Source organism: Phyllobates terribilis, unplaced genomic scaffold (genome assembly GCF_046119375.1).
Source record: "Phyllobates terribilis strain yellow unplaced genomic scaffold, ASM4611937v1 Scaffold_9__5_contigs__length_417890890, whole genome shotgun sequence".
Classification (NCBI taxonomy): Eukaryota; Metazoa; Chordata; class Amphibia; order Anura; family Dendrobatidae; genus Phyllobates; species Phyllobates terribilis.
The window spans coordinates 161,447,129-161,461,862 of record NW_027362769.1 but is presented as its reverse complement, the minus strand read 5'-3'; positions in this window follow the sequence as shown (position 1 = coordinate 161,461,862).

Below are 14,734 nucleotides of genomic sequence, written 5' to 3'. Positions count from 1 at the left end.
AATCCAGCACTTGTTCATTTTTATAAGAGTCAGCCTGTCAGCATTTTCAGTTGACAAGCGGATGCGCTTATCAGTTATAATCCCACCAGCGGCACTAAACACCCGCTCTGATAAAACAATGGCGGCAGGGCAGGCCAGAACCTCCAAAGCATAGAGAGCCAGTTCATTCCACTTATCCAGCTTGGATACCCAATAATTATAAGGCACAGAGGAATCACGGAGGATGTTGCTACGGTTGGCAAGGTAATCCCTCAGGGACTGCGATGGGAGGGGCTGAGAAAATTCTCCCAGAACTTTGACAGTGGTCCCCTGCCTCTGCTGGATTGAAGTTGTGTCTCTCTCGCCTGTACTCCTTGGTTGTCCAATGTGGCGCCCCTGCTGCGCATTGGTGCCACAGAACCCAGAAGGGTGCATGGATGGATTTCTCCACAAGAGGCCCTCACTACATTCACACACCTCCACCTTCCACCTCATACCAGCAGAGGGAGCCCTGATAGGGATACATAAAGGGAAGGTGGAGCCAGGCAGTTCAGTTAGAGTTTTCAGATTAGTCTAGTGATTAGATTAGTTACAGTACAGTGTGCTCTGAAGAGAGAGCAGCACGCAGGCTGCTGTGTGAGGCAAGCTAGGCCTCCAGCAGCCCTGAAGCCTAGTGAGGGCCCCGAGTGTGGTCGATGGCGAGGAGAAAAGCAGAGTGGAACCAAGGGTGCAGAGGAGCATAGAAAGCTCACCCCGTTATATTTACCGGACACCGGGTCCGCGCCTACAGGGACTCATTATACCCAGTAGGAACAGCCGGAATCCCAGGAGGACTACAAGTCCCTGGCAAATCTGAAGCTAGACACACACAGGATCAGGAACCACAAAGGCCCCGACGTCCAGGGAAAGTGGTTACCAACCAGAGGTCCTACTTCAGAGCAACAGGTGAAGTAAAAGCAGGACACATAATCTAGGCTCAGTTCCAGGCTGGCCAGGAGCATACACAGAGACAGACATGGATCAGGAGGCCTTATACCCGCTCCCTGGGGAGAAGTCCAAAAGTGCGCCCTTCACCTGGGGTACCCTGGACCGTACTTAACAGCTGTACCAGTAAAGGTAATGAAGCAAATTCCCTGTCTCTGTCCGTTACTCCTGTGGCGCCATTCCCCCCCCGCACTACAACGCCCAGCGCACCTTTCATCTATTTTTACACTGCCCTGAGGCCCGCTCTGCCTGTGGGGAGCCCTACCATCTTTAGCTGCCCTGACATCTGCCTCAGAGGATTGTTGTAGCGCTGGTGTTCCTCACCAGACACCACAGGTGGCGTCACGAACTCTTTGAACATTAGCTAATACTCGGTATCCCCTTTTGTGCACTGACCGCCCTGGGCCAGCCATCATGATAACCCCAGTGATCGGCCACCGGCCCATGGGGGCGAGTCATAGAAACGAACTGTGACCTCTGCTGCCAATGTTTCAGAGGGTCATGGGAAAGGCAGCGTAACATAAACTCAGGCATGCGTGCCAGACTGCTAACAGGCAAGACTTCTGTGTCCTCACCAAGAGGTCTACTGACCATGCTCTCCTCCTCCTCCACCTCCTCCTCTCTGTCATCTGGCCATCCACGCTGATCAGACGGTTGTGCAGGTAGTACCGTCTATAGCACATGAAACTAGCTTCTGTTCTTCCTCCTCCTCCTCCTCTTCCTCATTGTCACCCAATCCATGTTGGGATGACATGAGGCTGGGCTGTGTGTAATCACCCTGTATGGTTCCTTGCTCCATCTCATCGTGCTCCACCTGCAATGCATCCTCTTTGATTGTGAGCAGAGAGCATCTCAGAAGACAGAGAAGCAGGATGATGATGCTAATTATGGCACCATTGCCGCTCACTATCTTGTTGGAGTCCTCAAAGTTTTGAAGGATGGTACATATGTCTGACCTCCATGTCCACTCTTGAGGTCTTATGTGTGCAGTCAGAGCTGAATACCGATGGCCTTGTTCATGCTGGTACTCAACAACTGCCCTCTTCTGCTCACAAATCCTTCCCAACACCTGCACTGTAGAGTTCCAACGCGTGGGGACATCACATACCAGTCTGTGAGCCGGAAGCTGCAAATGCTACAAAAACACTGCAAGAGCGGCGGAAGCTGTAGGTGACTTTCTAAAATGGGCACACAGGCAGCATACTTTAACAAGCTGATCCGGCAGCTCCGGGTAGGATTTGAGAAATCGCTGAACCACGAGGTTAAGCACATGGGCCAGGCATGGTACGTGTGTGAGCTAGCCTCGCTTCAGAGCCGCCACCAGGTTCCGGTCATTGTCACACATGACCATGCCTGGTTATAGGCTCAGCGGTGTGAGTCACAGATCTGCCTGCCCTTTCAGAGCTGTACACAACTCTTCAGCATTGTGCGGTTTGTCATCTAAGCATATTAGCTTCAGCACAGCCTGGAGAAATAGTGGTGGCTGGGGACCGAGTACCGAGGGATGGCCGCCGCCATCAGGTTGCAGAACGCTTCCGTCTTCACGAGCCTAAAAGGCAACATTTCGAGCGCAAGCAGTCGTGAAATGTGGGAATTTAGTAGTTTGTTCTGTGGGGTGTTGGCTGCGTATTTGCGCTTGCGTTCCAAGGACTGGGGTATGTGACTCGCCCAGGGGGATATATGGGGGAGACTCGGTACCCGGGTCTTTACCTTCTTTGTAGGATATCACGGCAGTCGGCTCCCGGGTCCGTCCTCTGGGTCACTCTTTAAAAGGGGTTTTGTTAACAGTTTGTCTCTTGACGCCACCTGTGGTTTCTGGTAATAGGTACCAGCGCTGCTGCAGACCTCCGGGGGGTGATGGGATGGCAGCTGGGATGTTTCTGCTCCCCACAGGTGGAGCGGGCCCCCGGGGCAGGGTTGATAGAAGGGATGCAGGGCGTTGTAACGTAGGAGGGATGATGGCGCAGCGGCAATAACCGACAGAGACAGTGGAGTGCAGTTATCCGATTTTACTCACAGTTCTTTTTTAGGTTCCACAGGTACACCATACAGGTTATCGCTTCCCGCGTCGCGCTGCGCTCACCAAGCAGGGGTTCAGAAGTCCCTCCGGCAATTCGAGAGTACTTATCGGGACCCCCTTTTCATATGTTCTTCTCCTCAGCCGACTTTCCGCGCTGGGTCTCTCCCTCCTGCCCTGCGCCCCACAAACTGAGTCCCAAGATGGCATCCTCGGATCCCTCAGGGTCACCTGGAGTTCCCTGATCCTACACGATTAGCCCAGGGACAGGTTCCCTTCTTGCGGCCTGGTCCCTCTGACACTAGACAGATTAGAGCGTACGGGTGGCTTCCTGCTCCTTCCGTACCCCTGGGACCCCTTCAGTTACCGGAGGCTTCCTCCTCTGCTCCCCTCCTCTTCTCTCCTCGGCTGGGCCTCATTCACTAGGCCCAACCTGGAGCAGAGCTCCTGAAGAGCACCTGCTCCACTCATTAGACTCAGAACTCTCTCCTTACTCACTGCCCACTCTCTCTAACTAAGATGGATCCCCTATTTATACTCCTAACAAATGCTTCCCTAAACTCCTTCCTCCACCCACACCCACTACTTGGTTCCCCCTTACTCTGGTCCCCCCCCCCCACTCCAGCCAGAGACAGGGCTCAGCAGAACACAGTGAATCTTGCCCTTCCAGCCGGCCTGGAGCAGTGTAGTGTTGGATGCGGGTGTTGGGGTCCCGGGCTGTAAACTTTCCTTACCAGAGAGTGAGACACCACTAATTGCAGCACCTCTGTGGCGACTGAATCCTCAGGGGCGCCACACTGCCTCTTGGTAAAACACAGCACATCCGCGGGCTGGAACAGAGTAAAAACGGTATTTTAGACATACAAAAATTTTTTAATGCATTCACATAGAAGATTATAAACAAATTCGTCCCTTTATGGGAGGCACATTTTCTTAAACGCTACTGGTTATGTTTATCAAAATGGTATAAAACTTTCTCAATAAAACCCTTTTCACTTGCATAAGCATATTTTTCGCAGATAAAACATTTTCATCATTTTTCAAGCAAATTGTAGTGAGATTCCGAACAGGGTGTCCATCTCACTGGCAAAGGTGCAATTTTGAGCAGCATGAGGGACCCGTCCGAAAACCCTCAACGTAGGCCCTGGGCATGGCTGCAGGGCATAGGTGATCCAGGTGTTGGACCATGTCTTTGGCCACGCCAAACGGGTTTTTGTTCTGTGGTCTGTGGTTGTGTATATAAAACCAATAAGGGGCACTTTAAGAAGTGCAGCTATTTACAGATGTACGTCTTTGGCTGCTCACAGTCCTCAGCCTGTCAGTCTTTGTATTCTGACAGGTAACTGGGTAGCAAACATCAAGTCAACTGCACCCTTCCTGGCAACTTACAGTTATATGAAAAAGTTTGGGCACCCCTATTAATCTTAAGCTTAATGTTTTATAAAAATTGGTGTTTTTGCAACAGCTATTTCAGTTTGATATATGTAATAACTGTTGGACACAGTAATGTTTCTGCCTTGAAATTAGGTTTATTGTACTAACAGAAAATGTGCAATCTGCATTCAAACCAAATTTGACAGGTGCATAAGTATGGGCACCTCACCAGAAAAGTGACATTAATATTTAGTAGATCCTCCTTTTGCAAAAATAACAGCCTCTAGTCGCTTCCTGTAGCTTTTAATGATTTCCTGGATACTGGATGAAGGTATTTGTGACCATTCCTCTTTACAAAACAATTCCAGTTCAGTTAAGTTTGATGGTCGCGAGCATGGACAGCCCTCTTCAAATGATCCCACAGATGTTCAATGATATTCAGGTCTGGGGACTGGGATGGCCATTCCAGAACATTGTAATTGTTCCTCTGCATGAATGCCTGAGTAGATTTGGAGCGGTGTTTTGGATCATTGTCTTGCTGAAAGATCCATCCCCTGCGTAACTTCAACTTTATCACTGATTCTTGAACATTATTGTCAAGAATCTGCTCATACTGAGTGGAATCCATGCATCCCTCAACTTTAACAAGATTCCTGGTGCCGGCATTGGCCACACAGCCACAAAGCATGATGGAACCTCAACCAAATTTTACTGTGGGTAGCAAGTGTTTTTCTTGGAATGCTGTGTTTTTTTACCGCCATGCATAACGCCTTTTTGTATGACCAAACAACTCAATCTTGGTTTCATCAGTCCAGAGGACCTTCTTCCAAAAAGAAATTGGCTTCTCCAAATGTGCTTTTGCATACCTCAGCCGACTCTGTTTGTGGCATGCTTGCAGAAACTGCTTCTTTCGCATCACTCTCCCATATAGCTTCTCCTTGTGCAAAGTGCGTTTTATAGTTGACCGATGCACAGTGACACCATCTGCAGCAAGTTGATGCTGCAGCTCTCTGGAGGTGGTCTGAGGATTGTCCTTGACTGATCTCACCATTCTTCTTCTCTGCCTTTCTGATGTTTTTCTTGGCCTGCCACTTCTGGCCTTAACAAGAACTGTCCCTGTGTTCTTCCATTTCCTTACTATGCTCCTCACAGTGGAAACTGACAGGTTAAATCTCTGAGACAGCTTTTTGTATCCTTCCTCTGAACAGCTATGTTGAATAATCTTTGTTTTCAGATCATTTGACAGTTGTTTTGAGGAGCGCATGATGCCACTCTTCAGAGGAGATTCAAACAGGAGAACAACTTGCAAGTGGCCACTTTAAGTAGCTTTTCTCATGTTTGCATACACCTGGCTATGAAGTTCAAAGCTCAATGAGGTTACAAAACCCAAAAAAGTGCTTTAGTAAGTCAGTAAAAGTAGGTAGGAGTATTTAAAACAAGAAAATGATGAGGGTGCCCATACTTATGCACCTGTTAAATTTTGTTTGAATGCAGATTGCATATTTTCTGTTAGTACAATAAACCTCATTTCAAGGCAGAAACATTACATAGTTACATAGTTACATAGTTAGTAAAGCCGAATAAAGACTTGCGTCCATCAAGTTCGACCTGTTAGTTCTGTAATTGCTAAAGTTGATCCAGAGGAGGGCAAAAACCCCAAATGATTTAGCCAATCTTCACCTGAGGAAAAATTCCCTCCCGACCCTGAAACCAGCAGTCAGAATAAATCCCTGTATCAACCTACTATTTTATTTTATTTTTAAGTATATGCTGAAATCTGCCTGGTATCTAGAAAAGCATCCAGTCCCCGCTTGAACTGGTTTAGTGAATCCGACATTACCGTCTCCTCACTCAGTGAATTCCATATTCTCACTGCTCTTACCGTAAAGAACCCCTTCCTATGCTGGTGCTGAAACCTTTTCTCTTCCAGTCTTAGTGAATGCCCTCTTGTTACCGTAATATTCCTCCTTTTGAACAAATCCCGGGCAAGGTCTCTATACTGTCCCCTAACATATTTGTACACATTTATTATGTCCCCCCTCAACCTTCTCTTTTCCAGGCTGAATAGTCCTAGTTTTGCCAACCTCTCTGTGTATTGCAGTCCCTCCATTCCCTTTATTAATTTTGTTGCCCTCCTTTGTACCTTTTCAAGCTCATTTATATCCTTTCTATATATTGGGGCCCATAACTGAGCACAGTATTCCAAGTGTGGTCTGACCAGAGCTTTGTACAGTGGAAGAACAATGTTCTCATCCTTTGCAGCTATACCTCTTCTGATACATCCCATTACCCTGTTTGCCCTTACAGCAGCCGCCTGACTTTGGGCACTCCAATTTAGTTTGCTATCAATTAAGATGCCCAAGTCCTTCTCCATCTCTGAATTCCCCAATGATTTCCCATTCAGTGAGTACTGGTGACTTCCATTTTTCCTTCCCATATGTATGACCTTACATTTCTCCTCGTTAAACCTCATTTGCCATTTAATGCTCCACCTACCCAGCTTATCCAAATCCCTCTGTAGGTCTGCACTGTCCTCTTTTGTATTAATTGTTTTACATAACTTTGTGTCATCTGCAAATATTGATATTTTACTATTTATCCCGTTGACTATGTCGTTAATAAAGATATTAAATAACATTGGGCCTAGTACAGACCCCTGTGGTACCCCACTAGTGACGCTTACCCAATCTGAGTATATTCCATTTATAACCACCCTCTGCCTTCTATCCTTTAGCCAGTTAGCTACCCACTTGCAAACATTTTCCCCCAGCCCCATCATTCTCATTTTGTATACCAACCTATTATGTGGCACGCTATCGAACGCTTTTGAGAAGTCGAGATACACGACATCCACTGGTTCCCCCTGATCTACTCGAGAGCTAACCTCCTCGTAGAAGTCAATCAGGTTAGTCCAACTGTGTCCAACAGTTATTACATATATCAAACTGAAATAGCTGTTGCAAAAACATTAAGCTTAAGATTAATAGGGGTGCCCAAACTTTTTCATATAACTGTATGTATAGTTCAAGTTCAGTTCAGTTCCATCTACTTTTGCATTAGTAGGGGTATCCCCACCAGGGATGTTCCTGGTGCTTGCCGACTGACCCGGCCGGGTCATCAGCCTAAGGTGCCTCCACCCACACCCACTACTTGGTTCTGTTATGATCTGCAACATGTACTAAGGAAAGATAGGGGAAAGCTGTCCCTACAGTAAGACTAAGCTGAATCCCTACAATCTAGCGGGCTGCCTGTTCCTAGTGAACAGACCCGCCTTAGTTCTCGGCTAGTCTGGACGAAGACCTATAGAATTAAGGGGTGGGGTCCCTAAAAGAACTAAGGACTGGGACAAAAAGGGACACCTCCTAAACAGAAGTTGTTGCAGAACACAAAAAGACAAACTGACAAAAAGTACTAGAGGTCCCAGAGGACCAAGCGAACTTGACAGAGAAAGGCACAGAAGCACCAGGCTAGAGAGACAGTAGAACACTGAAGTCCAGCACAGCCAGAAGGGTGGAGCTGGAATATAAAGGCAGATGGTCACGTGACCGCAAAACACTAGATAGAAAAAACTAACAGGAGGGTTCTAACAGTACCCCCTCTTTTATGAGGATCCTCCGGATCCTCCAGGCCCATACCTATCCGGAAAGCTTTAACAAGCCTAGAAGCAGAGACATCAACCGTCCTTACCCAGGAGTTGTCTTCGGGACCGAAACCCTTCCAGGAGACAAGATACTGTAACCTCCCTCTATGCCATCTAGAATTCAAGATACACTGTGTGCAGAATTATTAGGCAAGTTGTATTTTAGAGGATTATTTTTATTATTGATCAACAACTATGTTCTCAATCAACCCAAAAGACTCATAAATATCCAATCTTAATATTTTTGGAAGTTGGAGTGGGTTTTTTTTTAGATTTGGCTATCTTAGGAGGATATCTGTTTGTGCAGGTAACTATTACTGTGCCGAATTATTAGGCAACTTAATAAAAACCAAATATAATCCATCTCACTTGCTTATTTTCACCAGGTAAACCAATATCAGTGCACAAAATTTAGAAATAAATATTTCTGACATGTAAAAAAAAAAAAAAAAATTAGTGATCAATATAGCCATCTTTCTTTATGATGACACTCAACAGCCTTCCATCCATAGATTCTCTCAGTTGCTTGATCTGTTTTCGAACAACATTGCGTGCAGCAGCCACCACAGCCTCCCAGACACTGTTCAGAGAGGTGTACTGTTTTCCCTCCCTGTAGAACTCACATTTTATGATGGACCACAGGTTCTCTATAGGGTTCAGATCAGGTGAACAAGGGGGCCATGTCATTATTTTTTCTTCTTTTAGACCTTTACTGGCCAGCCACGCTGTGGAGTAATTGGATGCATATGATGGAGCATTGTGCTGCATGAAAATCATGTTTTTCTTGAACGATACTGACTTCTTCCTGTACCATTGCTTGAAGAAGTTGTCTTCCAGAAACTGGCAGTAGGTCTGGGAGTTGAGCTTCACTCCATCCTCAACCTGAAAAGGTCCCACAAGTTCATCTTTGATGATACCAGCCCATACCAGTACCCCACCTCCACCTTGCTAGCGTCTGAGTCGGAGTGGAGCTCTCTGCCCTTAACAGATCCAGCCTCTGGCCCATCCATCTGGCCTATCAAGAGTCACTCTCATTTTATCAGTCTATGAAACCTTTGAAAAATCAGTCTTAAGATATTTTTTAGCCCATTCTTGACGTTTTATCTTAGGTTTCTTGTTCAAAGGTGGTCGTTTTTCAGCCTTCCTTACCTTGCCCATGACCCTGAGTATCACACACCTTGTGCTTTTTGATACTCCAGTAACGTTGCAGCTCTGACATATGGCAAAACTGATGGCGAATGGCATCTCGGCAGCTTCACGCTTGATTTTCCTCAATTCATGGGCAGTTATTTTGCGCCTTTTTTGGCCAACACGCTTCTTGCGACCCTGTTGGCTATTTGCCATGAAACGCTTGATTGTTCGGTGATCACGCTTCAAAAGTTTGGAAATTTCAAGACTGCTGCATCCCTCTGCAAGACATCTCACAATTTTGGACTTTTCAGAGCCCGTCAAATCTCTCTTCTGACCCATTTTGCCAAAGGAAAGTAAGTTGCCTAATAATTAAGCACACCTTATAAAGGGTGTTGATTACTTAATTGGTAGTTGGCTCTCAAGCCTATGCAGCTTGGAGTAGGACAACATGTATAAAAAGTATCATGTGATCAAAATACTCATTTGCCTAATAATTCGGCAGACAGTGTGCACGAAATTTCAAATTCGCCGTCTTCCACCACAGGAGGAACTGTGACAGTGGCATCCCTATCAGATATGTCAGCCTTTTTCAACAAGGAAACATGAAACACAGGATTAATCTTCCAGGAAGTAGGGACATCCAACTTAACAGCAGACGGGTTAACAACCTGAAGCACTTTAAATGGACCCACAAACTTAGGACCCAGATTTTTAGAGGGAATCCTCAACCGCAGGTTCTTCGAGGACAACCAAACCATGTCACCCACAGTAAACAAAACCTCCTTGCGCTTCCTGTCAAAATACTTCTTGGACTTCTTGTTAGCCTCTTGAAGGTTGCAACATACATTAGCCCAAACTCTCTCCAAATCACCGGAAAAATTCTCCTCCTCCGGCACCGCCGACCCCAATTTGGAAAACGAACCAAAAGACGGATGTCTCCCAGTACAACAAAAAAAAGGAGAACACCTATCAGAGGAGGATGTATGATTGTTAAGAGCAAATTCTGCGAGAGGCAGAAACTCAGACCACACCTCTTGATTGTCCGCCACAAAGCAACGCAAAAACTGTTCAACATCCTGGTTCTTTCTTTCAGTCTGTCCATTCGACTCAGGATGATAACCAGACGAGAATGACAAATGGACTCCCAACCTGTCACAAAAAGCACGCCAAAAGCGAGCCACAAACTGAGGTCCTCTATCAGAAACAATATCCGTGGGAACACCATGGAGCTTGACAATCTCTTTAACAAACGCGCAGGGCAACTTAATGAATGGAACCAAATGACACATCTTACTAAAACGGTCCACGACCACCCATATGACAGCAAAACCCTCGGACACAGGAAGATCAGTAATAAAATCCATAGTGAGATGCGTCCAAGGCACACTAGGAACCTCCACAGGGCAAAGCAACCCCACACAAGCAATGTTGATGACACATACTGTATAAATATGGCTAACATAACATGGCTAACATAAGCTAAAAAGCAAAAAGTTTAAAGCACCACTCCAGCGTTTGTTTTTTATTGCACCTCTGGAGTGGTGCTTTAAATGTAAGTCCCCTGCCATATACTCACCTTCGGCCACCTTCATCGTTTTCCCCATCACTCCAGTCCATCTCCTGTTAAAAGTGACCAGCTAGCAACTCCAGTGTTTCATGGAGCTGTGCGGATATCACTTTTCAATACAAGTCTATGAGAGCCTTGTTGTGGTATATGGTTTTGAGAGCTTGTAAGCAGAGCTTCTGACTTCCGGCTGTCAAAAGCTGAGCTCACAAGATGTTGTCATGGAACCGGAGCGGTGCTGAAAACCGGGTAAGACGCCAGAAGGTGAGTATATCACTGGGGGCTTACATTAAAGCACCCCTCCAGCGCTAAAAAAAGACAAAAACGCTGGAGTGGTGTTTTAAAGGGGTTAACTCAGTTCCCATTTTAAAATTTGGAATGGAAATTTTATACTTTCAGGCAGAAGACTAGCCAACATCTCATCCCTGTGCAAGTAAATTACGACTGAAAGACAAAATAAATGTAGTAATTCTCAGTGAAAACGAAAGGACCTGTCATCTATTGTAACCAAGCACCGGATCGTTAAACCATATTTTCTCTGAAAGGATGAATGCACCTGGCTACAATCGCTCTGCCAGGCTCTGATTCATGAAGATTCATGCTGCACGTGGTTCCCTTTAAGGTTTAGTATAAATGTTAATGTTAAACATAAAATATCTTTTTTCTATTATTTGGGATTTTGGTAATTACTGAACATGCTGTTTGCTGTTCTTTTCTATACTCAGCACTCAGTAAGCTTTCCAGAATACATTGATGACCTCGCAGGTTGGAGCGACACATTATTACTATGATGTACCCAGGTTTTTCTATGTGTGTAATGCGCCTTCCATTTACACCGTTCGCTATCTGCATTCATCACGCTGGAGCTGTCACCTATTCACACTGCGGAATCAGCGTGAATGGGAACATTAGTGAGGGATATTTTACCATTATGCATATCCCTTACTTCACCTTCAAGACTGTTTCCATGAATACTTTTGGAAACTAACCCTTTATTTAAAATCAATAACTACTTGCATTCTGAACAATCGAGGCCAATATTCATCTCTAATATCACATTTTGTCATTTACAAAACATCACATGTCTTATTTTTTATAGCTTTATTCTGTTGTTTGTACTCGGCAAGTTAAATCCATGGATAATATATGCGGTAAATCTCCATCAGCAGAGCATAGTCCTATTTTATCAGTCTTCTAATGAAGAACTTACAAACTATTAGAGTAGCTCACAGTTCACACATTGATTGTCCTTCCATTACATGGTCACAGAGATTCATGCATACAAGGTAGCGCGGCTCTTCCAAATCACTTCAAGCGCACTGAATGTGATAAGTTTTGGAACCAGGTGCCGCTGTTGTAGGATTTTTATACTGTGTATCCCTTTATGTAGTTTATACCATTGTACGATTTTTATATACCATACCTCCCTGTATGGTATTTGGCAGTGCAATATATATATAACTTCATGTGGTTCATGGCATTGTAAGATAAATATGTGCACCCATTTTATTGCAATGTATGATATTTTCTGTATATATCTTCTTATGTGGTATATGGCATTGGAAGTAGAGTTGATTAGATCTCTTGAGAATTCAATTTGGGATAAATTCACCAAAATTCTGACAGCAGATTGGATTAGGTCCAAATTTATTGAGTGCCAAACTTTCACGGATTACCGTGGTTTTGTCCTGATGAAAAAGTTTGAAACTTCGAAACTCGTTGACCAATAAACCACAGAAATTGATCTCCGGATTCCTGTCTTTTTATCATCATTTGATGGCAATGCAGGTGAAACACATACTATTCCAGCACCTTTGATTTCTTCTTCGAGGGTCTGCAGCAGCCTAAGTTTCTTTCAGTGGTTGTGTGCACACAACCTTATCAGGTGAGCACGACGAGATGACACTGCTTACTCTTTTCTATTTTATCTACCCAGATTAGACCCTATTGCACTTCTTTGTCCCTTCCAGGTTTGTTCCGTCATCTATACATCCCCCATGAGATATATGACATTGTAAGATATTTATATGTCACACTCCTATAACACTTTCTATGTAGTATATGGCATTGTAAAGATACTTAAATATTTTGCATGACATGTATGGCTTTGGAAAATATTTATATTTCGCTATAAAGTATTTTACAAATCTTTGTAAGATATTTGATACTTCCACTTTCTGAGGTCTCTCTGTTTGTCTGTTATTAGAGACAGATGTGACCAAACAACAGGCACCTGGCATAAGGCACTGTTGGATTTTTAATATTCCCATTAGGTATGTGGCATTGTAAGATTCTTTTCAAACCCCACGTGGTACATGGGATTGTAGGATCTTTATGTACCCCTCCTTTACACTGAAATAAATTCAGCTTTAGCATCAGGAAGTGATATATCTTCTTTACAAATAAATACTGACATTATTTGGCTGCAGTAACAAAGAGAATCCCATTGTTTCCCATCACCTGTGTTACAATTAGCACCCCGCGCAGCCTCCGCCACTGCAGAGCACGGCATTAAACTATCTTCTTTTCTGCAGGAACAGCACGACTGTTTCCTTCTTCCTTGCACATTATTATGCAGCAAAGACAATAAAGTTTATTTTGCCCCCGGCACTTCCATGAATAATTTAGTTTCATTTTACTTCTACAACGATCCAGCGTTAGCACTCACAATTTGTGTAGATAACACTTCTTTTTAATTACCGGCTTGTATGTGCACATTTCCAGCCAGCAGTCTTTGTTTCTGTGTAATGAAAATTTATAACAAACTCCTCAAATACTATGTACAATTTATGTTACTGGTACTTTCCTCTCTGATTTTAGGGAACTTTGCTTCTTTTCAGACACCGGGAACCAAATATGATATAATAACCTTTGTAGAACTTCAAGTAATGCCATTTCTATTTTATATGTAGTACTACAGTCACTGCCCCTTCCATGTTGCATGTGAACATACAAACATTGCAAACAGCACAATGAGGGGGTTTAAGCCCTATCCACAGTCTGCCCAGGAGCGCCCCCAAAGATGCCACTTTTGGGCAGGGTTTGCATGATCCACAGGAACAATTGTGACTATTGACAAGTATTTATTTATTACTTATTACGATTTGCTTATATAGCGCCATCATATTCCGCAGCGGGTTACAGACATTATCATCACTGTCCACATTGGGGCGCACAAATTTAAATTCGCTATTAATATTTCTATGTAGGAAACCAGAAAACTTGGAGGAAACTCACACAAACACAGGGAAAAGATACAAACTCCTTGCAGATGTTGTCCTTGGTGGGATTTGAATCCGGGACCCCAGAGCTGCAAGGCAGCAGGGCTAAACACTGAGCCACTCTGCCATCCATAGTGTATGCGTAGTGCTAGGAATGATCAGTCAAATGTTGTATGGAAATTAAAAGCGTTGTCCAGGCAAAAAGAAAAATTCCCCAGGGGCTTAGAACTGTTAAATAACAAACTTAGTGGTACCTACATAGTACCAGCATTTGCCGCCACTCTAGAGTGGTACCACACTATACCAGCATTTGCCGCCACTCTAGAGTGGTACCACACTATAACAGCATTTGCCGCCACACTAGAGTGGTACCACACTATACCAGCATTTGCCTCCACTGCTCACTAGGTCCCATGCTGTCCTGTGGGGCACATGTCAAATCTCATGTGCCAGAAATCGTCCTTGTCAGCAGTGGCTGCACCCACTGGGAGACTCATAGGGGAAACAAAACGCAGCAAGAGCAGATTGAAGGACCAATAGGAAAGTTGGGAGCAGAAGAAGGAAAGGTACGGGGAGGGCTGAGGTGAAGTGAGTATAACAATTTATTAAGAATTTAAATGCTTCACTGCTATTACAATTCAAAAAAATAGCTGCAGGATGGCTGATACTTTTTGGATTCGTGTGAAGTGAATCACCCAAAGTGTACTTAAACCACAATACACAAATTCTGGGAACTTGTAAACAAATTTGATTAGTTTAGAATCAATTTGATCATTTCTATTTGAAACTATTGTAATACAATATCTAAATTTCAGCATCATGGG